Source organism: Bombus vancouverensis, chromosome 11, assembly GCF_051014615.1.
Source record: "Bombus vancouverensis nearcticus chromosome 11, iyBomVanc1_principal, whole genome shotgun sequence".
NCBI lineage: Eukaryota > Metazoa > Arthropoda > Insecta > Hymenoptera > Apidae > Bombus > Bombus vancouverensis.
This window is the reverse complement of record NC_134921.1, coordinates 1,064,406-1,088,494: the sequence shown is the minus strand read 5'-3', so window position 1 is coordinate 1,088,494 and position 24,089 is coordinate 1,064,406.

The window sequence follows — 24,089 nt, the reverse complement described above, 5'->3', positions numbered from 1 at the left end:
GAATAATTGTAAACTCAACCATATTTTCAAATTATTTATGATACTAAAACAAAAATTGAAAGAATCGTTTGTATAATTTCACATTATAATATAAAACAAATCTGAAGATAGAACAAACAAAAATTGTCTTCTTTCGAACTCTGGAAAAAATTAAATTTTCTCTTAAAATTGTGTTTTTGGCTGTGAAACAATATAAATTCAATGTTAATTTTGTTATGCTTTTACTTAATATCTAGTGGATTTTCCCTTATTTTTTATTGCTTCTATCAATCTGTGAGGTACACTATGCACTGATTTATTTAAAAAACAGGAGAGGTATTATCCAAACAAATTATTACATTTTTTAAGAATTTAATGTATATATTAATTTATAAGTTAATATATGTATCAAAGAATGACATTGTCGTACTCAAATGGAGAGATTCGTGAGATTTATCAACAAAGCAGACTCCCATCATGGTACCAAGTACAAGAAATATTCTTAATATTCATGCTGCTTTTACGAGCCAACAGTCATCTGGAAAATTGAAACCACTATCTGTTCTTGCATACAGTAAAGTCTTTTGTTTCTAGACCTTGTGACCCGAAAACAACATTTATATTCAAGGACACAATAATATGGATCTCTCCTTTCCGTTAACTTTTTTGCTTCATTAAGTTCTATTTTCACCGTAACAGCGGTGTCCAGGTCACGAGTATACAAAAGAAAAAGATGTAGAGTTTTTCTAGAAGTAAATACTTCATCATGGACAATACATTACATTGTAAATAATTTTTAAATAAACCATGTTTCTATATTACTTTTATAACAGTTTAATAGTCTTATTATTGTTGAGAATTGTGGATCTTAGTCGCCGAAATAAACGTATAGCAACACTCACATTACACGTAGAAATGATATTACAATAGTTTCATATTTATTTAATATGTGATTTACAAGATACACACTGAACGTGTCTCAGTACTCTTTTTGTCTCATCATCATTTTCTCCGTTCTTCTGTTCTACGAGACGCTGCACGCACATACTCCCACACACACTCATACTCACATATATGTGTCACTATTACGCGGCTAATTTGTGTGTAGCACACAAAATTACACATATCTCAAAAATGATATTCTGTGAAATACCCCTCCAAATAACTTTCCCACTAACTTATCTCGTATGTACTCAAATAAGCGTTGTTCGGGATTGTGGTAAGAAACACGTCACTCGCATACGAAGAATTATCCACTAAACTGATAGCAATTGAGGCGAGTTTTGTCCGTATAGACAGTACTGGTGGAGTAGATGGGACAAAGAATATTCTTTCAACCGACTAATGATTAGGAAAAAATGGCATCAGCATGGCGCAACAAATTCCAAGGAAAGCATGATGGCCGTATCAAGGGACGACAACACGACAATGCCAGTATTCGCCCTAAGTAGCCTCTTATCCACTCATAACAGCAAACGAAGTAATTCGTCATACGACTTGCCGATATTTCTGACTCTGCCATTTATTTTCCGACTAGATTTAATACATTGTTACATTTCATTTTATAAAGTACGGAAATTCACGATCAAATACGAGATACAATCGGATAATTCTAACAATCAATCATTCTTACGCCATTTTACATATTCATCGTTTCGAAACGCGAAACAATGTATTGTGAACCTACTTCAGAAATACGAGAGAAATTTATCATAAATCCATTTTGTTACTTAACTTTATTAGTTTGCATAACGAACGAATGAACATATTTAAATCTGTATTTAATCGCAAATTCAGACCACGATCAATGATGTTCGGTTAGCGATGTTTATTACGTATAATAGTTGTATTATTATGATCGACTTTCTGGTTTGTCAATTAAAGAGAAAATAAGAGAAAAGAGGAATATGGTTGTGTAAATGAAACAAGCAATCGTGTACAGTATGCACAGCTTCCTATTAGTCTAGCTGTTCAATGTATGTATATTAAGATGCGCACGATAATTTTATATACCCACTTGCGTTGTAATAGTCGATTTTCTATCAGCAAGTTGGGAAAAACCATCGACGAATGCATCGAACGAATGGCCATTGCTCCTATTTTGCTGATGTGGAGAACTGTCGCAAGAAGACTGCCATATGCCATCTGTGAAGCCATCTGTAAACAGAAGAAGGTCCGCTTTCCCTTTAATTGTAACCATTTATAAATTTCGAACACGTAGATAACACGGACAATTATTATAACAGTGTACAAATTGCAGAGGAATTATCAGATTGTCCGAAAAATTTCTTTCGTTTCATAAGGTGATAATAGATGAACAACAATTTCTCTCTCATACCATTTTATTAAATTAGGCACGATCCATTTCGTTATATCTCTATTATTATGTTCGTGCATAATTCAATAAACTAATGTGAAACAAAAAACTGTGCGTCTATTATTTCTTTATAAAGCGAAAGTAACTTTCCGGATTACCTAATACCTTGAAGAAAAAAAGGTGTACGTGAAGCATTAAGAGAAAACGGATGTGAGCAAGCTTGTCTGAAACATATAAAACTAAAGGAGAATGCAACAACCTTTCATAGGAGTTATAATCTTCTACTACAAGCATAGAAAACAAAACAATGATTAAAACATTAATACAAGTAAGAAATGGCAAATGTAGTTTACCTCTTATGAATCTCTTCCACTCAAGAATAAAATGATATATTTGGGAATAACTTGGAACAAAAAACTTACCTAAAAATAACACATACGTCTGCTTGGAATGAAAGCTCAAGCTGTTCTTGGCACAATCGGGTGGCTACCATGGCACGCATCCCAATTAAAAATATGTCAAACAAAACATTACTATTTACAGATATGATCAAACCACTATGAACATGTGGTATGACATTATGAAGCACAAACTGCTAAATCCAAACGAGCAAAACTTAGAGGATTACAAACTTTTATTATGAAGAAAATATTAATTACTCTTTGGGGAGTTAGAACTGATGACATGGAACCTGCACCTTGTCCAGATTCAATTGGCTCCGAAATTATCAGACACTGTTGGAAACATCCTACTTCGACTACAACTGTTTTCAGAAACTTCCCAATGAAAGAAGAATCAGGGTGAGTTATCCATTGAATAGAAAGTACTCGTCTGCGTTTTCGTCACTGGCCTCTGCATTGGCTTGCTGGACAATAGTGTTCGAGATTTTGAGTGGCCGATCTCCTTGTTTTGGGAAAGTCCTAAGTGCCTGCCCCCACGACAGTCTTCATCAGAGCGCCGTATCGTTTATGTGATACTACATCGTATTTAATCTCAACAAAGTCGTACAACCGTCGTGATCAGAATGTCAAACTCTTCGTGTATACTAAAAGTGTCAAATAAGGTATCAAACCATATTAACACACGATATATTCAATTTACCTCCACATTAACTCATTCAAGGTTCGCTGTATCAACCGATTGGTTGAATCTGACCGATCGCTATTTAGTTGAGAATTCGCATCAAGTAGCATTCCAACTTCCAAATATTGTATACATGATAGTGAACAATACTTTAAAGAAAAGAAAAAAGGGCAAACGCAGTTGATGTTACAGATATCCAAAGAAACAAAAGGACAAACAAACCAATATATTTTTTTTTATTTAATTAGCACTTTACAATTTGTCCAGCTGGATATTCAGTAAATTTTTCTAACTTTATCGCTAATTAACATGTGGATGGCTATGTTGTATTTTTTTGGGTATCTCCCGACTTCTTCTTTAACCTTTGGTAGTTTTAGGCTTTTGCGTATATCCTTGTTTCTGACATACCATGGGGCGTTGACTACTGTTTTTGAGTATTTTCGATTGTAACGACTCTAGTTTATTTATGTGGGTTGTTTACGTTCCACTGGATTTTCACCGATTAATGAGAAACAAGAGGGCCACTTACATTGTATTTATTGGATACATTGTATAAAGGGACGTAGTCTGCTGTTTCAAGCCCTTCGTCTAGACCATATGGAACAATTAGAAAAGACCGGAGAGGATACAAACATTTTTTCACAGTCACTGGTGTGTTCACAAAATATATCAGGTGATATCTGTGCTAATCAACTTGGAGAAAGTTATTAACAGTATTTACCAATATTTTAGAACGTCTAGCAAACTGATACTCTGAAACTGATAATTTTACCCGCCATATTTTCAAAAAGTACGTAAAAGATGAGAAGATCGAACGTGTTCCATTGCGGTAGAAACCGCATACACGAACAGGTAAGTTGAACCCCCATGCCCCGTCGGCGATTCTAGTGGCTTTCTAGGCTCGACCCGACGGTCATCAAGCGACTGGAAAAACGGTGGGGGGATGTTGACCCCAAGGCGCCCCCGTGTGCGGAGGAAGCGACTTGGGAAAACAAGACGGATACAATGGGATGGAGGAGCTATGCGAGCGAGGAAGGCGGAACACAAGTATTGAAACGGGATGGGAAGAAGGAGACGTTTAAGGTTCTCTCGGACATTAAATTAAGTGACAATGCAACTATCACTGTTGTACCGAATCCGAAGGGAAAGGAGGAGGGAGATGGGTTCAGCCCATTTAAGTCGAGCAAGAGGCTGCAGAGAAGCCCGATTGTAAACAGGAAAATGCAGGCGGACGTGGGCGATGAATCGGAAAGGGTGAAGTATTGTTTGATGTCGAGGATAGTGACCAGAGTACGCCGCTTACAGTGAGAAATGATAAAAGGGGGAGGTATCTGGCGAGGAGCGCGGTTGAAAGAAGGACGCGCGCTAGATATGGCAAATTGTTGCCTGTGGACAGTGAGGCGGAGGATAGTGGGAGGGGGGATATATGCTCAGAATAGCGAAGTCGGAGGGGTAGAGATAATATTCATTATGAGTGAGATGAAGGGGTTCACGCAAGCCCTGTCGGGGGCGGTGGAAATGTTGAATGCACTGGTGAAGAAACTGAATCTCGAGAAGGAAAAGAACAAGGGAATTATAGTCGATAAATTATAACGAGGAATTATAACGAGGGAAGACACTGGTACTCTGCCTCTGATCACCTGTATTTACTACATGAATTTTCGAGTAATTACAAGAAGCCAGCGCGGGGTAGTTTTAGATATTCGACAAGAATATTGACGAGGGAAAATTCCTGAGGATGTTTGACGGTAACTTGAACTTTATGGCGAATGACGAGGCAACCCACGGCGCCCAATTCCAGAAAAGTCTGGAACGTACGTGTTCCAATGTATTGAAAAAGATCTTCCCGTCGCAAGGCAGGAGAAGTATTAACCACTGGTGGAACGAAGAGTTGTCCGGGTTAAGAAGGGCAACACTGAGATTAAGGAGAGCGCAACCGAGTTTAAGGAGGCAAGGAGGAGGTTAAGAAGGGCGATCGAACGCTGCAAGGAGGAATGGTGGAAGGAGTTTTGCGCAACTTTGAACCAGGATACCTGTGTAAGGCCATATCGAGTCGTAAAAGCTATAATGGCTCGGAATATACCGCCGGAGGACCTTAGTAAGGACAGAGTTGCGAAAATTCTAGAAAACATTTTCGTCATCAAACGAGCGGAACAGAAAGAAGAAGAGCACAGTTCTCAAATCCCGCAGAAGCAAACGGAAGAGGAACAAGATCTGCGCGCAACGAAGGAGGACCTGCGAACGGCTATTGTGAAATGTGATCCGAGCAACGCTGCGGGTGTCGCAGGCTATATTCGAGCAGCCATATGATAAACCGAAATTCCGAGCGCCTTATCACGTGTGACCGTCCGGTCAGCACCCATTCTCAGCCGCCTGGGTGGCATTCGGTCACTCCAGCCGTTCTCCGATGTATATAATAAGTACAAACAAAGACTTCTCCCACTCCAACGAATAAAAGAATATAAATGCTTCCTTCAAAATCATCCAGTCAGTCTAAAAAATTCTTAACTAACCCAAGTATCGAAAGTGTATCATCGCGAACCGAAAAAACTGTATAAATTGAGTAAAAATAAAAAGAACTCGATCTCCTGTTCGGAAATTGACAAGTTCCTTATTATTTTTTTCTTAATTTTACGCAACACGGGCGTGGAAGGGGTTCCTGGGGAGATCGTTAGGATCATCACGGGAGAACGACCTTTTTTTTTGTACGTGGAGAAATCCTCATGGACACTCCGCTGCTGCAGTAGATGCGTAGCAGCAGAGTAGTGTCGGACTCCTACCGACTAAAACTCCACGATGACCATCCTACGCGTGCGACGGGGGTGCTCCAGGAACCTCAATGAATTAACTTCTGTTGCACCCTCTTCTCGCGTCCTCTTGCTCGAGCCAGTCCTAGTATCTCCTGTCTATTGAATTGGCGTTAGGGGGGGTCATTGCCCCTAGCGCTGCGCTCCTTCAGGCATGGTCCGTTGGGATTGCGGTGGGGCGGCTCCAGGTCGTCTGACTGCCATCCTTCTCCATCGTCTTATCTTGCAGGGATGAGAGTTTTTCTTCCTCTCCCATTCCGCTCGCTCCTTCGCGAGTATAACTCGCTCGCAGAAGAGGCGGACGGCCTCGTATTCCTGTGCCCCTCTCAGCATCGCCTCTACAATCGCGGGGGGAGGAAGGGGTCAATGTTCCTCCCGTGGTGTGCCGCAGGGAGTATCGGGGCAGCTCCCACGCCGGGCAGAGCTCCGGGGTGTGCTGCGCCGTGTCCCTGTCCTCTCCGCAGTGGTGGCAGATGTCTGTCGTCTCCCGTCCGATTCTCTTCAGGAACTCGCCGAACACGCCGTGTCCGGTGAGCATCTGGGTCATTCTGAATGTGAGCGGGAGGCCGTGGCGGTTTCTCCATGCCTCCTAGTTTGGGGGGACCGCCTCCGCGCCCCGATGTTCACCTCCCTCGTTGATCAACTGGGATCGCCACCGTTCCCACGTGTCCTCCTCAGCGGTTCCTATGTCGTTCGGAGTCGCCTGCTCGGTCGGATCTTCTCCCGGATGCCATACCCTCCGCTGGGTGTATCTCTTTTTGGGCGCTAGCGCCCGGAGCTCCCACGGGGGGAGGGGGGCGGGCGCGGCTAGGGCGGTTGCCGACGCGTGAGACATCGTCCGGTATCCCCTACTGATTCTGACGGCGGTTAACCTTGTAGCCTCCTCAGGAGCAGGATGCTGCGGCGGCTAGCCATCAGGTCGTCCGCCCATACCGGGGCCCCGTACATCACTCGGGACCGAATGACGCCCTCGTAAAGTCGGTGCACCGCGTCTCCCGCCCCGCCGATGTTCGGTAGCAGGCCGCACAGGGCATTAACAGCCACAGACAGCTTCGGAATCAGGCAGTCGAAGTGTTGCTCAAACGTCCACTGGCTGGACAGTTTCGACTGCCATGTTTATGCATAGGCGGGGCGGTGGGGTCCCTCGCCGCTTCTTGTCATACAACCAGATGGCCTCCGACTTCGCAGGGGAGACCCGCAGGCCCCGTCCGCGCACGGCACGTTGCGATTTCGCCGATGCGCAGCGTCTCGTGCCAGCCACGACCCCCGACCAGGACCAGGGTGTCGTCCGCATAGCATACCATGGCCGCCCCTGGAGGCATTGGGCATCGCAGTACCTCGTCGTACGCAATGTTCCATAGGATCGGTCCCAGCACGGAGGCCTGCGGGACTCCGCGCTCAACAGGTCGCCTTTCCTCCCCTTCCTTGCTGGTGTAGCATATCCACCTGTCGTCGAGATAGGCTCGGATCAGCCGGACGAGGTAGCTGGGAACCTCGAAGTGCTCCAGGGCCGTCAGTATCCTGTCCCATGGTATGGAGTTAAACGCGTTGACGATGTCCAGGGAAACCGCCAGCGCCACGTCGTTCCGGGAAACCATGTCCTCTGCCAGTGCCCGCACGCGTCTGACCGCGTCAACCGTCGAGCATCCCTTCCGAAAGCCGTACTGGCTTTCGTGTCAACCTGGCACCTGACCCGCCATGTGTCGTTCCAAGCGGGTGGCGACTACCCTCTCGAGTAGTTTGCCGACCTCGTCTAGCAAGCATATCGGCCGGTACGCTGACGGCGAAGTCGATGGTCTTTACGGAGCAAGACCAGCCTCGCTGTCCGCCATACCCGGGGGTAAGCTCCCTCTTTCAGGCATCTTGTGTAGAGGCGCTGAAGTCTAGGGGCCATGACTGCCATCACTTCCCCCCAGATCCGACCCAAAATTCCGTCCGGGCCCGGCGCCACGTCGCGGGATGCCATTCTTCTGGTCGCCTCCCATATCTCTACCTTTGTGACTTCCCAGTCATCGCTCCATTCCAACGTCCGTGTCTTTTCCCGCGGCCGTTCTGCCCCCTGTCTTCTTGCGGGGGAAAAGCGTCGCGATGATCCGCAGCAGCAGCGCAGGTTCCATTTCCATCGTTGCCAGGGGGCCTTCGCGCGAGGTTTCCGCGTCACTGTCTTATATGGCTGTGGCGGATCGGTACCAACAGGACGCCGACAGGTCGAGGCATCAACGTGGTGCAACACCTCCCGGGCGATCCGCGGGTACCAACCACCAGCACCAGAGGGCTACGACGGCAACGAGTCTATCTATCTCGCTAGCGGTCGAATATACGTTCGAACGATACAAATACCGCAGCTAGCGAGAGTCCCTCTACGTCTAAGGCAGGGACTACCGGGCATAGCCTTACTGACGAGTCCACCGGTAGTCCCGGGAGGAAACGCAACCTCTCTTTACATCCACCACATGGCCTTCCCCATGGGTCGGCCTCGACTGTTTCAATTAGTTCGGACCAGGCACGGTCCCTCGCGTTTTTAATCTCTTTTTGCAGCGAACGCCTCGTTCTCCGCCTCTAAGTGTCGCTATGCGTCCTTGCGCTATAGCGAGGGCGGCGGAGGCGGGGTCTATTCTCCTCACCATCTCTGTTGCGCCCGCAGCGGTAGTCCTCGCCGCTTCCTTCAACGTTTTCCCCTGCATGCCCTTGAGGTTCCGAGATGTCTCGGCAACCGTGATCACCTCTGCGGCTCGACGGATCTGTTCCGCTCCTATCTCCGCCGTAGTAGAGGTTCGCATTTCTTCGGCGAGGTCCTCTTCCTCCGTCGTTTCTTCGGTCTGCGGGTTCTCCGTTTCCAGTGTGGGGTGGGAGGGCCCCTCTTTTGGCGGGGCCGCCCTCGTCATGCTCCTGGTGCTGACGTGTGACGGTTCAGCAACCACCACCGCTTCGCCCCCTCCTCTGACAATTTCCCCTACCTCCTTATCTTTCGCCACTGTTGCGTCTTTTTTCGCCATTGGTTCGCAAAAATGGCCACTTCCGCCGCACTTGCTATTCCACCAGTTGCTGTCACTTTCGAATGGTCCGCACGGCGCGCTTTGACGCACGTGCCAATATGGCTGCGTCTGTGTAGTTCCTCGGGTAGCCCGTGTAGCGGCGTTGTTATCACGCGTCCTAATATGGCTACCCCACCGTCATAACCTCGTACTCGGTTTACCTCCGCCTTCAGTGCCTTTCCACACCAGATTTCATGGGTTCTTACACTCGCTTTGCTTTCATGGGCGCTAAACCTTCACTCTGGTTACTTTCCTTGCCTGAATTCTACAGTATTCCGGAGATTTCGAGTACGCTCACGGCTCCGTCCTTCCTCCGTCTGCTCCATCACACAGTCACCACGAAAACTCATTCAATCTGTATCTGGAGTCACTGCTGGAGAATATTGAAAGGGATACCAGTGGCATTAAAGTGAACGATCAGAGAAAAGTTCCTGTTCTGACTTTTGGCGACGACATAGTACTGCTTGGCGAGGATGAGAGGGAGGCACAACAACAGTTGGATGCTCTTTATTGGCACTTAAGCTGTCTGGGAATGAATATTTCTGGGGAGAAGGGTCCGACTTTCCAGGGGGTCGCCAAAAAGGACACCTGGTTCATAAAAAACCCAGAAATTTAACTTAAAAATCATCGCAAAGCATCAGTCGATTCTTCAAGTCTTTAGGCGCCCAAATGGGGCCTTGGAAAGGTATTCACTGTGGCATAATAGTGCCAGAAATTCTGAGCATTATAAGAAGAGTAAAAAGCTCTCTTTAAAACCATGTCTAAAATCGAGTTAGTAACTAAGTACATCTTCCCTCGCTTCATCTACCACCTGTTGATCAATCCTCCAAGCGATTCATTCTTAAAATTGTTGGATAGCGAAGGCAGACAGGAAATAAAGGCAATAATACATCTTCTGCTTTCAACTACCACTGGATTCTGTTACACTCTCAAAGCAAACGGAGGTCCAGGTATACCTAGATTCGAACATCTTGTAAAGCTCGGTACCCTACAGAGTGAAACTGAAAAGAATGGCGAATTCCTTAAGGATTAATTGGGCCAGCCACTTCCGAGGATTTGAAAAAATTGAAAAAAGACTAAAAAGCGAACACTTGAACCAATGTGCCGAACTTAAAAGACAAGGACAAGGTGTCCCTGACTTTGCAAAAGAGAAAATTTTCAATGTGTGTATTAAGGAGTATCACTTGCTCAAGCCATCTAGGTACATTGATAATTTAAGATTGAGGACCAACACCTTTAGTGTGAAGACTGTATTGGCACGGGCTGACAAGAAAATGGATGTTAATTGAGTTTCGAGACCCAAAGAGGGTTATAGATGCATGAGTGGCATGCACACCCTGCCGTCAGAAATGTTAAGAGAAGAGGAATAACAGACCCCACTAATTAAGAAAGTAATAGTGGAGTGTGGTCGGTAGAAGAGATTACTCTCCTGACGGAGCTCGAACAATATTTTAAGAATTATAAATACCCCAACGTAGAAATAAATAAGTCTTTAACTAGCAAGACGACCGAGCAAATAAGAAATAAGAGAAAAAGTCCAAGGAATGAACACGTTGGTCCTTAGGAGAGTGCCCAAGAGACAGAGGGCGGGAGCGATCTCGTTGACCCAAACTGCGCGCTAGCGTAGGTTGAAAACATTATAACAAACGAAAAATCAATCCGCGAGTGGCGGCAGAATTTGATAAGAGAAATAGAGAGTTCAACCGATGTGCCCCCATCGTTAAGGGAGGTCTATACCCGGTTGGAACAGATCCGGGCCGAAGAGAGAAATGATAGGGAAGCGCTGAATAAAAAATTAGAACATTTTGTATGCACATCTTTACATGGAGCACTAGCGAAAAACATGAGTGAGAAGAAGAGTATGAAACGGTCGAAGCCCCGAAATAGAAAAGACGGAAAAGATGGAAAGAATAATAGAAATGGGAAGAAGAGATACTTGTTGAAAATGACAACGTAAGTTCGTGCTCGCCATCCATATGCAGATGTGTTAGTTATAGAAATAATAACTAGAAGATAATCCTAGTTACAATCGATAGGCTTAAGATGCTTTTTTGTTTTTATCCCTAGTTTTTGTAAGCGCGTGTAATAAAGGTTTTTCGGCTCACAACGGTGTGATAGATTTATCCATTCAATAAAATAATACCTATTGTGATCCTACCTCTGAGTATAGAAATAACAACAATACTTTTACGCACGTTGCCAAGAGATCCCTAAGAATGTTCGAGAAAGTTGGTCGATGCTGTCGTGAACAACGACCTGGTATACCTGGTGCCGGCCAGGTAACCGCCAGAGGCAAGAGAGGTGAAGAGGCTCTATGAAGATTTATGGGGTCGAGCTGATCCATCCAATCCCATAGTCCCAGGAGATAGAGCCTCCGAATTCTTATCATACGAAGTGTTTCTGCCGATACCGCCGAGGTATACTTATATAAGTGGATGATAGAAAAAGGTGAGGAAGAAAACTGCGGCAGGGCCAGGCGGATTACAAAAGGAGCACCTGATGATACCTGACCTGCTTGCAATAATAGCAAAAGTGTATAATATATTTTGTTTCAGTTTCTATTTTCCAACGGCATGGAAAGAGAATAGGACAACTTTGATACCTTGAAAACAAATAAGGATATCAGCAAGGTCGAGAATTGGAGGCTTGTAATTGTAGGCCCCATTTTCGGCCGAATCTTTTCGTGAACCCTCGACGGCAGGATAAGGAGGGGTATCGTGCAAAGTTTAAGACAGAAGACGGATGTAAAATAAATATTGAATTATTTAACGCTGTCTTAAATCATGGCAAACAATGTGGGGAGGGGGGGCTATTCACTATTGCGGATATCTGCAAAGCGTTTGACACGGTACCCCATTCGGATAAAACCTTGCCTGGAGAGGAAAGGTGTTCCGACTCCTATAATAGACTTAATAGAAAATATCTACTAGAATTGTAAAACAAAGATAAAAGCTAAAGATAATATAGGGGTCGAGATCGAAATCCTTAGGGGAGTTAAGCAGGCTCACCCTCTGACACCGCTGCTATTTAATCTGTGTCTGGAACCGCTACTGGATGAAATAGAGGAGAAAACCAGTGGCATAAATATAAATGATAAAATAAAGTCCCAATCCTGGCTTTCGCTGACGACATCGTTTTGCTGGGTGAAGATGGGAGGGAGGCACAATGTCAGGTGGATACGCTCCACAAATACCTGAAGAGCCTGGGAATGTCTATCACCAGAGAAAAAAGTCCAGCGTTCCAGGTGATCTCTAAAAAGGGCACCTGGTTCGTCAAAGACCCTAAAATAAAATTAGAAAAAGCTCAGGTACCAGCCAGGAGGAAGCCTTCAGATATTTAGGCCAAAATGGGGCCTTGGAAGGGTATCCACTGTGGCATAATAGTGCCGGAAATTCTGAGCGATGTGAGAAGGGTCAGAAAGCTCTCTCTTAAGACATGCCTATTTTTAGATGGATGAGCAAAATATTATTATTTATTTACTTATTTATTATTATTTATTTTCAATGTTAAATTATTATTGTTATTTATTTATTGACTATTATTTATTTATTTATTTATTTATCATTAACTATTATCATTAACTACTTCTAACTACTAATAGCTGAAGACGCAACTACTCAGGAACTGAGCAAGAATATCTGCGGATATGCTTTGCTATTTCCATTACCTTTCAAGAGCTGTGCTTGCCTCACCGACCACCGATTCTTAGTTTGAACAATTTCAGTCGAACGATCCACTCAAAATAAAACTCATGCAGCTACCAGAAAAAGAAATCCACTTCAGATTCAGACGAACATGAGAGAAGATTTGAAAATCTCCGTGATGGACGATCCACAAATACAATACTACGGTATCTATATACGGTATTTACCGGAAGCAGGCTCGATATTTGGATGACACCGGCTGGTATCTTACGCGTCAGAAAACTTCTTTTATGACCAATGGCCTTGTAGTTTCGACCAATCGCGGGGAGACGTAATCGCGAGGAGAGACGCCAACGGAAGTCGTAAATTCCCGTTACGATTATAACAATCGACACCACGAATTGATCGATCCCCTGATTTCCGTTGAGATAATAGGGGTAATTCAGTTTGTATAACACTGTGATTCACAGAATTATAAGTTATATATTTCCAACACTTAGATTACACTGTTGAGTAGAGATAAATAGATAACAACTTATCGCACGAAGATAAGATAGATATGTACGCTAGAGCAGAGCTCTTACAATTGAATTTAGTGTATTAGTGGACGTAGCACTATAATATATTTAGTAGAGGAGATGTATGTTCGACAATACTGAGAACCGACAAAATAGTTTGCGTGAAGTATGCTACTCTCGCGTTATGTTTAGACTGCCACGTTAGGCGTTAGCGTTAGACTTAGTAGGAGAACTAGTTGACTTTTGAACGTTGTAGAAGAAGTGAAGTTGAGTGACGATGCTGTGTCGGAGGAAAACTAGTGATGGGTGTGTCTAGCGCACGGGACCATCGGATTTGTTGGTGACGATTTTGGCTAAGAGAGTGAGGGAAATAGGCTTCGTTGTTAATTGGTTAAACGAAGGTTGGTGGACTAGGAAGGGTCTTAGCTGCCCTTGATAGAAAGTTGTTATTAGGAAGCATCGTACGTGGAAAAACCCAACTTTCCCTTGCCAAGCCGTAGTAAACAATAGTCTTTAGAAACTGATTTAGAAAAGGACATTTGTTGGGTCTGAAGGACCTTAACGAGCAAATTACTCGGGTTTATGACGGGTACTTAGGCTATTGAGGGTACGTCGTAAGGATGAGCGGACGTCTGGTGTCCGTCTGGCCCGCGGTGTATGACCTGGGCCAGGTAGAGAGTCGTCCGGCGTAACAGGCCTTAAAGTTCATTTTCTTTTCGAATTCTTACATCTATTTAAGAGTATTCGGAATAGTTCACTAAAAATGTTTTCTTAATTGATGGAACCTTAGTTTTGTGATACGATATGGCTTCATTCTGAAGTTTAGAAAAAGATAAAGACACAGAAGCGTGAAATTCGTAGAACAATACAAACTTTACTGTGATCCACGTGAGACTTCAAAGTGAGTAAAATTGCGGCTGTTTCTTCTCTATTATTAGCTTATGGAGCCACTTTTTAATAGTTTGAAATAAAAAATCTATTGAACTTGCACATAATAATGCAACTCTTGTATAGAAAACCAATAGAAAGAATAGAACTGAGTTGCTATCAGTTGCTGTGCAAGGTGCAAAAATTGTAGAAATCAGGATCAAATAAAACGCCGTTTTATTTGCTAAATAACTTTTGCGAGAACTAATAAACATTTGAGGCTTGATTTTTGCATACTTTTCAAAATTAAGAAAAGTCATATTTTCACAAAGCTTCAGGTTCGTATACTCAATTGTATATAAATATGTATCGGCACATGAGTAGAGGACAATTCAAATCATGTTGTTGTTTTGCCTCGGAGTATCAACATCATTAGGACACCAGTAATGTAAGAACAAATAGACTCTGGGCAAAACAACGTCGCCGCTACGCACAACCGTCGAACAAAGACGAATTTGAATCTTCCGACTTCCCCCCGGACCTGTATAAATAAACCGACGCAACCAAAAAGAGTTGAGTATCTACGACTATCTTTCTGTTTCAGTTCTGCCCGAGCAGCCGAGCTAAACGGGCGTGTGAAACAGTGCTCCGGAGAAAGTGCGGCAAGTGGGGAAGAGAAAACTACGAACGGTTACGCCTATAGCCAAACGGTGGAAACCCGTGTCCTATATCAAGAAGACTAGCAAACCTACTATGGAAAATATTCCACCGATAAGAATTATAAACAAACAAGATCAATATTACATACACAAAACAACAGATACATTAAAAACCAGTCAACCAACAAACCAAGGACAGGACTCCTCAGCCACAATAGAAGTTGACATGGAAAAGAACAATGCAACAACTCCACAGGATGAAAGCTGGAAGATAGCCAGCTATAACAAAAAAAGAAAAATAACAGCCAACCTAGATATGAAAAAGCAGCGATGGCTGCAAGAATTGCCGCTAAGAAACTCCTTCAGCTCGCTAACAGAAGAATCAGACGACGACCCAACAAGCAACACCACGACCCAATCAACACACATCACAAAACCACCACCAATATTTGTTGAGGCGCAAATAATAGACCCGCTTCTTGACCAACTTAACAATATTGTTGGAAAGGATAGTTACACACTAAAACAAACAAAACTAGAACAAATAAAAATCCAAACAAATACACCAGAAAATTACAGAAAAGTTATAAAAGAATAAAGGGGAAAAATGCCATATACTACACGTACTAGCTCAAAACGAAAAGGAGCTACAAAGTAGTTATAAGAGGACTGCACCCAAAAATTAACACAAAAAAACTAAGTGACGAATTAGCAAAGATGGGCCACCAAACAAGAACTATAAACAATATTACAAGGTACGATACGAAGCAACCACTACCGCTATTCCTAATAGAATTATAACCTAAAAATAACAACAAGGAAATTTTCGATATTAAAAAAATCTTAAACACATTAATCACAGTCGAGCCACCCAGGCACAAAAAAGACATACTACAATGCATGAGGTGTCAACAATATAGACACGCTAAAAATTACTGCAACAGGAACCCGGCGTGTGTCAAATGCGCAGAAAAGCACCTAACTGAGAACTGCCCACACACGGGAAAAATAAACGACGTAAAATGTTACAATTGCGGGGGAAATCACCCAGCGAGTTACAAAGACTGTCTGGTAAGAAAGCAACTTCAAGGCAAACTTTCTCCGCCGCTTCGTAACAGGACACACAACAATCTCCACACGCAACAGGACAACACAGAATCTACGTCAACACCAAAAACACAGCACGCAAGGAACAATAACCACACTAACACCAACACCGCTAGAAACCGAAGCTACGCGCAAGTAGTCAACCGGTCGTCACCCTTAGACAATCAAGAACAGAACAACCACAGCAACGACGCTAAAGAAATTAAAGAGTTAATAAAACATTCCATAAAAAACACCGAAATACTGACAAAAATGATACGCGACCAAAACGAACTCCTCAGACAGCAAACACAGCAGATAACAGTCATGTTACAATTACTTACTAACATGATGAGCAAAAAATAAAAATAGACCCGCTTAAAATAGCAGCCTGGAACTCTCACGGCCTACAACAAAGGGCCCTAGAAACAAAAACATTCCTGTACAACAATAATATCGACACACTATTCGTATCAGAAACGCACTTCACTACAAAAAGTTACATAAAAATACCGTACTACACCATATATGATACCAAGCATCCCTCAAGAAAAGCACACGGAGGGATCGCAGTAGCAATAAAAAACGACATTAAACATCACTTACACAGCCAAGTTAGTAACGGACATATACAAGCAGCCACCGTTACCGTGCAGACTAACAGCAACCAACTGCAATTGTCAGCAGTATACGTACCGCTGCGACACAAATTCACAACGCAAATGTGGGAAGACTACTTCCGACACTTAGGTGACAAGTATATTGCAGCGGGAGACTATAACTCAAAGCACACACTATGGGGATCAAAAATCACCACATCTCGAGGTAGAACCTTGGAAAAATACATCAGAAATAATAACCTCAATATATTATCCACAGCAAGACCGACATACTGGCCGACAAACCTGAGCAAAATACCTGACCTGCTAGACTTTGCAGTTACAAAGGGACTAAATGCAAATAAACTAAACATAGCACCCAGCCTTGAGTTTAGCTCCGACCATACGCCCATAATAATTACATACAGAAACAAACCAATACTTTACAGCAGCACAGAGAAGCTATGCAATAAAACCACCAAATGGCAAAACAAAAAACACCTAAACAAACTCACAAAAGAAATAAAAAACAAAATAAAAGAGCACAACAACAACGAGTTCACAAAGTTCATCGAGTCACTATCTGCTCACGAGAACTACAACTACTCCCTATGGAAAGCCACAAAAAAAAAAAAAAAAATAAAGAAGACAACAAAAATGGCACCAGCAATCAGAAGAGCAGACAATACATGGGCAAGAAGCAACGAAGAGCAAGCTGAAGAATTTTCCAACCACCTATGCAACACATTCACCCCACACAACATCAACAACAGCAACCACAATAGTCATACGGACGAGGATGCGCTAACTACTAGTACACCAACTGACAATCACTACACCATACCCAAAGCAACAGCATAAGAAATCAGAAACATAATTGAGAAAACAAAAAACAACAAAGCACCAGGAATCGACCTAATTAACGGCAAAATCTTGAAAAACCTTCCGCTAAAAGCGATAAGACAAATCACAATAATAGTAAACGCAATACTAAGAATACAATACTTTCCAAAAGCTTGGAAACTAGCACAAATCATAATGATACCCAAACCAGGCAAGGACTCACACGAAACCAAGTCCTACCGACCAATCTCACTACTTCCGGTGTTCTCCAAGATACTAGAGAAAATAATCTACGACCGGATAAAACCAATAATAGAGAAGAACCATCTAATACCGGATCACCAATTCGGATTCAGAAACAAACACAACACAATAGAAGAAACGCACAGACTCGTCAATGAAATCCTACAGGCGCTGGAAACAAAACAATACTGCACGGCACTCTTTATGGACATCGAAAAAGCATTCGATAAAATAAACCACACTAGCCTACTACAATCAATCAGAAAACAGTTCCCGGAGCAGATATGCCAATTAATCAAATCATACTTAAGTAGCAGAACCTCCTGAGTAAAAATCAAAGACACATACTCTGAAGTTAAAGAAATCAAGGCAGGAGTTCCGCAAGGAAGCGTCCTAAGACCAATTCTATACACATTATACACGGCCAACATACCAACAACTAACGATAGCAAAATACTGACATTCGCGGATGACACAGCTGTACTAGTCAGGCACACTAAACCTGCAACAGCAGTTACATTACTACAAGAACATATCACAAAAATAGAAAAGTGGCTTCAAGCAAAACAAATCAAAGCAAACCCCGAAAAATGCAAACACATTACATTCACACTGCGAAAACAGAAACCACCAAACATTGTACTAAACGGCACACACATAATACAAACAAGGCAAGTCAAATATCTAAGACTCCACTTAGATTCACGACTCACATGGAAACAGCATGTTAAAGCAACAATAGGCAAAATACAGATGGCAAGGAGACAAATGTACTGGCTAACAAGTCGAAAATCCAAACTAAGCATAGAAAACAAACTAAAAATATATAAAATGGTCATAAAACCAATCTGGACGTACGGAATAGCACTATGGGGAACAGCAACAATGAGTCATATAACCAAAATAGAGGCAACACAATCGAAAATACCCAGAACAATAGTAAACGCGCCATGGTACGTTAGGAACGAGGACATTCGGAAAGACCTGGGAATACCAACGGTCAAGGAGGAGATTAACAAACGTGCAAGAAGGCACGGAGAAAGAATAGCAACGCACCCAAACCGGCTGGCAGCGGAAACGGTCGACACATTAAGCATAAAAAGAAGATTAAAAAGGAAACACCCAACAGATCTCACAAAGGACATAACCTAACAAACACGATGATGGTACCCCGCTGGGGGTAGCCACCCACATGTTATATTAGTATACCGCTATAATATTTTACCAAATGTCCTACTGGACAAATTGTAAAATCCAAATAAATAAATAAAAAAAAATCTTTCTGTTTCGACGTGCTATCTAAGTGTCATGACGAGTTATCTACCGAGTTATCGACGAGCATTTATCGAGTATTTATCCGCGATTTTATTTTGCGATTTATACTCTGTAATAACGATTCAGCAATTATAGGCTGTATATTAATTTATTATTTTTAAATATATTCGATGGTTACGACAACAAACGATAACCTCCAATAAATCTCACGATTAAACATCCTATATACCTGTCCTCTACAAAATATACGAACGCGATCGTAACGTGACCAGTTTTTCAGTCTCACTCTCGAGCGATCTTAATAAAGATCGATACTTAGTGTTACGACCGTTCGCGGAGAGACGCGGTCGCGAGGAAGACGCGTCAGCGAGAGGCGTAAATTCTCGCTACGATTCGGTGAATCGACGCCGCGAAGTAGTCGTTCCCCTGTTTCGGTTAGGATAACAGAGGTGGTTGATTGAATATGACACAGTAGTAAGTTATATTTCACCGTTTATTCCACAACTTCTAACGAGGATAGTTACACTGGTGCGTGTGTACGAGATGAGTGAGTGACTGATCTGCGGGTGTGTATACCCGCTCGAAGGATGTTGACCGTTCGAAGGATGTGAAATCAGTGCCTCTTGGGAGACGATGCTGTCTCGGAGGAAGGCTAAGGATCCGTCTGTCTAGCGCACGGGACCATCGGATTTGTTGGTGCCGATGTTCTTTAGGAGAGTGAGGGAATAGGCTTCGTTTTTAATTGGTTAAACGAAGGGTCTTAACTGCCCTCGAGAGAAAGTGGTTGGTGGGAGGAAAGTTGCAGCGTGCGTGAGAAAAAACAACTTTCCCTTGTCCTTCCGTGGTAGACAATAGTGTTTAGAAATTCCTCGGGACCAGATGTTTGTTTTGTTTAAAGGACCTTTTCTAGGAAATCTATGATTTATGGACGGTGCTTAAAACTATTGAGGGTACGCCGTACGGAAGAGCGGACATCTGGTGTCCGTCTGGCCCGCGGTGTGTGACCTGGGCCAGGCAGAGAGTCGCGCGGCGTAACACTTAGTCTTAGCGAATCAGTTAGTATCGAGCGTCTTAGCGAATCAGTTAGTATCGAGCGAACATTCTCTGTATCTATTATTTTAAAATATATTTGACGGTTTTCAATATCAAGATATTTCGTCACTTAAAACACACTACCAATCATCTTCTACAACCGTGTGACACGGGTCACTGGGTATGCGTAATAGCATTTTCCCCTCCTTGTGAAAAAAATAGGTAATATGTATAAGATACAGACCGAGTGCGGAGTCGAATTGATAAAACGGTCAACGTGGAAATTCGTATGTGACTCAGGCATAAACAACCAAAAGGAGCAGCAAAACACACGCTCTCAGGACAACAGGTGCTGAATCTTAGTTCAAGATCCAGAACACAAAAGTCAATTCAACCAAGAGGAAACCATCGTGCAAATGGAAGAATAGCCTGCTGTTCGCCCATTCAATGGATCAGTGACTGATACCAAATGTCACACTCAAGAGAATCAAGAAATCAAATGAAGGTACTCTAACCTATGAGCGGCAATCGGAATTTGAAATAGATATATCGCTAAAAAAAGTAACAGCAAACACAAAGAAATTCGTTTCGAGAGATTTCTCTAGCGCTTTATTTTTTCGTCAGTAGCATACTACGTTATTTCCTAACATTTGAGATCGTATTTCAACTAAAATATATAATTCTAGCATTTAGTTTTGGTCAAGTGTAGCACATTGTTTCTATTTTCATATTCAAAACTGGCAATCCTTTTCTCTCACACCGAAAATCGAGGAAAACACCGCAATAGGGAATGAGCCGTTGCATTCGACTGTCTGTGATGATGATTGTCAGAAAAAGAGGGATTTTTCTTCATTATTTGGGCTCGATATGTTTATTGGGAAATACAGGAATGAAATACTCGAACCAATTGTAAAATCTGCTTTCTGACGCTCACTGTATTATTGGAAGGAAAGGTAGGAAACTCTAGACCATAAAAAATGGAAGGAAACAGATGCTTATGAATGTCCTGTCAACCACGGGAGAAACGTGCAGGAAAATTGAAGGTAGACGCCGTGACTGAAATGTTTTTGCTTTCAGAAAAATTACATGGCGTGAAATACGTGAATCATATCGATGCAAAGTCATTTAAAACATTAAGCGCGAAGCTGATTTTGTATGGATTGTGCTCTCCGTTCAAGCACTGTGCAGGCGTGGCCGCGGGAGGTGCGAATTAAAGTATAAGTAGACGATAATACACACATCGCGGTGACGATTTAGTTTCATTTTATACAAATTACAAACGAAAAATTACGAGATGGGGAACTCATTTCAAGTATGAAAATGAAGTTAAGAGAGCGGTGAAGTTATTTATCAAAAGCTTACTAGCAGCATCCAGCAGAATTCTTCGCTGGCGGAATGAAGAAACTTGTCACAGGTTGCCAAGTATGGATTAATGCAAATGGCAATTATATCGAAAAATAATTAACATATTTTATAGGTAATGAATTGAATTTTCATTTCCTTTCTGTTTCATTTCAATCAATCGTCGTAGTTCCCATTAAAAACAGAACTGCAGCTTCGTATCTCGGAAAATAATGTAAAAAAGAATTGTTTGTGTTATTCGATGATTCCGTTAAACGAAATAATAGCATCCATATATCTTTTGTGCGTTCATGTTTACAAAAAGCTAATTACACACAATAAAGGAAGGGGTTTAAAACAGGCGGATTTTTCGGTTACATTCTTATATGACAATATAAATTTACGTAACAATAAGCATAGTTAATAACTATATCAGAACAATATATATGTCGGAGATGAAAGGACATCGAAGCCTCCCCTTTGGAACTTCGGGATAATCCCCTAACACCGTAATCTAGATTCTATCATAGGCGTAATTAAACAATTGTTTTTCGATCTGATTGTATTTGTTTGAAATTTGAGATAGTGAGGCGACAGCCAGTCGCCGAACGTAGCCGCGGTCACGGGATGAACGCTTTGTCTAACAAAGGTACGGAGTAATTTTATAGCTCTCCTTAAAAGAAATATTTGTAGCGGCACGCGACAGTAAACATTGCAACGGTTGCTGTCCCGTTGCTCGCCGCACGCAGATCCTATTCTTCGGGTATGATGGTTACCAGATGCCGACGCGTCTCTACAGTACGTGATCAGCTAGCCCGAGGGCCGTTATAAACACTAAGATCTAGTTACCTAAAGTCCTTCAAACAGACAAACAGTCTTTGTCCCAACTACGGGAAGATAGGAGAGACCTATTTTTCATCGAACGGCGTCTCCCACGAGTAACTTTCCCTCGAGGGCGGCTAGCATCTTTTTCTAAGCACTAATATGGAGATTGACCAATTAGCAGCAACGCCAATTTCCCTCGCCTTCTGAACGAAGGCTATCCTCGACGAATCCGATGATCTCGTGTCCTTAGACACACCCCATCATAGTTTTCCTCCGCAGCATCATCGCGACGGAAAGTCATTCTCTCGCGCGATCTCATCGACGAAAAGAGTAACCCCTTACAACCAGTGAATATTACGCGTCTGACTTAGATTTTGTGAGCATATTCATCTATCATCCCGTTGACCGCGGATTCGTTATTGAACCTAGGATCATTGTCATTAGTTTCTCGAGTATCTAATTACCACGGTTACTTGTCCAATTCTATAATAATCGTATTTGCACTAGTCAATGTCTTCTGTATTGCATAACGACAATGTGTAATCCAAACGAAGTTTCGTTTCACGCCCCTAACACCAATTTTAATGTAAACCCGACATACATATATGTGATGTGATCTTATTTTCGAGTTATTTATGGTTTATTTTGCTACCTTTACCAGTTGTAGAGCGATACAGTGAAATCAATTCATAAGTGAGAATTTGTTATTGCATAAAGGCGAATAAAAATTTTCTCTATAATGTATCGAACATAATTACTTAGAAAAAAAAACGGACGAATAAATGTTCTTTTTAAAGAAAAAATTAATGAAGAAAAATGAGAATAAAATTTTAAATAATAAATTATTTAATAAGTTGCCGACAGCTTGAATTTCCATGATATGCTGTAGGAATCAACATTTCCAACAACTTCTTCCTTGGCATTTTACCGCCGCTCGGTCGTAGTTTCCGAGATATTCGCAAAAACTGTCGGTAACACTACATGTATATCTCTAATAGAGTCGCAAGCATAGCTGACACGTTCGCCGCTTTGTTCGTCGTGTTGCTTGGCGACTTGTTTATTTACATTCATTAGACATTGATGCTTTTGTCTTTGAACTCTACTTTCCGAATCCAACAATAATTAATTATTTACAATTGCGTATTCAAGACTATAAGAATCATTGTTGATATTGGCTGAAATGTATAAGTTGAAATAATAACAATAAAATATAAAGCTCGATATAAACTGTAATTTAAAAGACAGATTGTTCTAAACCTAACTCATACCATTAATAACAATAATTTTTATTACGCAGTTCTGCATGCGGCTATAATTCGAAGGATCCGTGGAATACCCAAGTTCGCCTCGTCTTCTTTTACATATTGCATGTAAATGGAAGATGACAGTTAGGTTTACATTAGCTTTCTAAATTCGGCCACTGCAAAGTAGTTGACAAACAATACGAACATATACGGTGCTACAGACACACAATTATATGTATCATTCACTGTAGTGGTGGTACCGACAGATTTTTGCAAAGATCTCGCAAAGCAAGGCTGAGTAATGGTAACATGCAAAGGAAGATGTTCAGAATGTCGATTTCTACGATATAGTGAAACATTACCGAAACCCACGCTGCTGTGACATCAATCACATCTCAACCTACATCAGTGATAAGACATCGACCGCCAACCTTCGGACACTTTTGGACACATCACCACCTTATCATCATAGCATACACCAAGGCTGTGACGCACCTTAGTCCACATCAGAGATAGGATATGGACCCCCGACCTTCGGACACTTTTCCACATCATAGCCTACACCTAGCCCCTCAACATCCTAAAACCAAAACGTATATAAACCGAGACTCACCCTTCGGGCAGTTCTTGTTCCTCTTCTAGTTGCTGTACTCATACAACTCCTATTCTCCGGTTCGGTGTTATTTTGTAAG